The sequence below is a fragment of the Papio anubis genome, chromosome 5, assembly GCF_008728515.1.
Source record: "Papio anubis isolate 15944 chromosome 5, Panubis1.0, whole genome shotgun sequence".
Lineage (NCBI taxonomy): Eukaryota > Metazoa > Chordata > Mammalia > Primates > Cercopithecidae > Papio > Papio anubis.
Genome location: NC_044980.1, coordinates 398,982 through 402,122, shown reverse-complemented (window position 1 = coordinate 402,122; position 3,141 = coordinate 398,982).

The window sequence follows — 3,141 nt, the reverse complement described above, 5'->3', positions numbered from 1 at the left end:
TGTGCCTGCCACTTACGGTCCAGAAAGTGATGATGACAAGAACTGAAATAACCTTCTTGATCCAGGTGCTTCCTTCTTTCTCCACAAAGGCCTCCCTCAACCTAGAAGGCTCCATGGCTCCTTATGGCCAAGCAAAACCCTGAGTGGTTGCAGGGCTCTTGGTAGCGCCTGCCTACTCCACACACACACAATCTTAGTCCCATCCTCCCTGCTACAAATTCCTTCAAGTTTCATACTCAGGAAATGCAGCTGGGGATGGGCACGTCTGGGTACCAGGTGCTTTCAGAAGGGCAGGTGTAGTCAGGGAGCAATTTATGACAGAAACAGAACTTTCGGTCAAAAATGTCCTGTGCATGGTGACTGAGCACCACCTTGGGGACAAACTGCCAGTGAGCTGAGCCCTCCAGCATACACACTGGCAGCGGGGGATGCGGGCTCCACATAGACAGCTGGGTCCACCTGCATCAGCACCACCCCAGAAAGCTCCGTCCTGGCCTTGCGGTCGGCCCTCACCCAGGGGTAATGCTGGCCTGGCCTGCCCCAGGCATGCTTTGCCTGCTCCAGAACCCCACAGAACAAGGCCCCCACCTTCCTGTCTCCTCGCCCACCGTGGTCCTGATGTTGTGTCCACAGCTCTGTCCACAGCCCCTGCCCCTGGTGCCGAGCAGCACTCCATGGCACACACATGCCACAGCTGCCAGTCATGCTCCTGAGCCTGGATGCTGTGTCATCTCCAGTTTGGGGCAATTAAAATATTAAAATACAGCGGCTACAAACCTTCCTGTGCCTGCATCTGTGCAGACATCTGCGTCCATTTCTCTCCGGTAAGCACCTGGGGGGAGTGGCCGGGTCACAGAGCAAAAGATGTTGCATTTCCTGAAAAAGCGCCACACACTCTTCCAAATGTCTGTGCCATTTCCCACGTGTGGAGCCCCTGCCCGTTTCGTAAGGCAGATCCGCCTCATGCTGCACTGCCCCCTCCGCATTTTTGGCATTCGGTTGCTGAAATAGAATAACAGCCATCTCTCCTCAGCACTGTCCATTCCAGGAACCTGCAGGCATTTCTTATGCATGATGCTATTTTTGCAGAATCCTTAAAAACACAAGTATTACTACAATGGACAGATGAGTAAACTGAGGCATAGAGCAAGAGATAACTTGCACGTTTCCCAGCTTGCTGGTGTTGAACTCAGTTGCCCCTAACCCCCATCAGGCTGGCCCTGACACAGGCCTTGGTCTCCCTCAAAAACCATGATTCTCAAGGTCATAAAGATCCCAACACATGCCCCATCACAGGACCCCACTGCACAACTTCCTGAAATGACCACCACCCAGCCATAGCCCAGAGGCCCCGTGTGCAGCCCTGACCACCAGGCCGGACCACTTACAACACGCAGGATCTATTTTCTATTTCTAGGGACCCACGGCCTTAGGCTGTTGTGTCAGCCCAGAGTTGGTGCGTGGGGAAGCTCCCAGTGCAATGAGAAATTGTGGTCTTGATTTTTATCTAACCGGACAGTTAATATCTGGGACTGTGCCCTGTGGTATGATGGTTGGTGGCAGGAGCTCTGGAGCCTAGTTGGCTTGAGGCCTAACTGCTGCTCTGGCAACAGGTGCCCAATTTTCCCAAAAGTCTGATCGTCCGTAACGACAGCACCAAGGTGGCAGCTGTGAGGTTTTGGTGAGAGTCTCAGCACCTAGAGAGCCCAAACACCCAACAATGACTGCGACTCCTGAGGTCTGCGGTTGCATGGAACAGACGTGAGGGACACCTGGGCCCTGGACAGAGCTGCCCCCTCCTGCCTATCTTGCCTTGCCACCTCCCCGCACACTGCCAACATCCCCAGCTCCAGGGCCCAGGTGGATCCACGAGTTCTCCACGCGGCCAGCTCTCCAGTGTCCTGCAGTCAGTTCAGTGATGTGAGCATCACTCCGATGGGATCTGTCACGGCTGGAATTTCCAGGAGCGAGCGCGAGATTAGAAATGTGGCTGAGGCCTGTGCTTCGTGGACGAGAGCTGTGGGAATCGCACTGGGGTCTGGGGAGGCCAGGGCGGCCCCTCGTGCCTTGACGTCCAGGGGACCCTCTGGTTCCTGGAGGCAAGCCCACCATGCTCCTACATGACTCTGGAGATCAGCCACGCTGGTGCAGGGGCGGTGCAACTCAGGAGGCGAGAGGCTCCCCAGTGAGGAAAATGTCACCCTAACGAGGAAGGGGCCACGTTCCTGGGGAAGGTGGTGTCTGCTGGAGACTGGAAACTGCACCTCCCAGCCCAGGCCTGCCGAGCATGGGGACTCCTGGGGGAAATGGTAGGGAATCGGCCCCAAACGAGGACGGGACAGTCAGGGTCTGAACACTAAAGGCTACAGCAGGGGAGGAGGGAAGGAGGGAAGGAGGGCCGGGGGCTGGCCATCACGGGTGTGAGACAAGGCCTTGGTGTCTGTCCCCCGCCAACAGACAAAGCCGGGTTGCAGAAGGGCCTCCGTTTCAGGAGAGCTGGCTCAGAAGAACAGAGCACAGAGCCCTTGGTGAGGGAGCAGGGCCTGAGCTGAGGCCGGGCCTCCTGTCCTGGACGTCTTGTGTCCCCTCAGCTCATAGCCCTGTCCACTAAAAAAGGAGTCCAGCTTTTAAACAAGCAAAGTTCATCTTATTTGGACGTTTTTCGGAGCACTGCAGCCCAGGGGGGTCTTTCAGAGGCACATGGTCAGGCTGCTGTGGAACAGTCCCAGCTCCTGGCACAGCTCTGGTGATGCAGCTCGAAACGTGCACAGAAGTCACAGCACAGTCAAGTCACACTGAGCTGCATGTGGGTTACAGAACGTCGCGATTATAGGCACAGAAATCACAGGAGAGCCGAGTCACACTGAGCTGTGCGTGGGTTACAGAACATCTGGATTACAGAGAATGTCTGGATTACAGAGAACGTCTGGATTACAGAGAACATCTTGTTATAGAGAAAGCCTGGATTATACAGAATGTCTGATTACAGAGAATTTCTGGTTATAGAGAATGTCTGGATTAAAACGAACATCTGGGGCTGGGCGCAGCGGCTCACGTCTGTCATCTCAGTACTTTGGGAGGCTAAGGTGGGCGAATCACCTGAGGTCGGGAGTTCGAGAGCAGCCTGACCAACATAAAGAA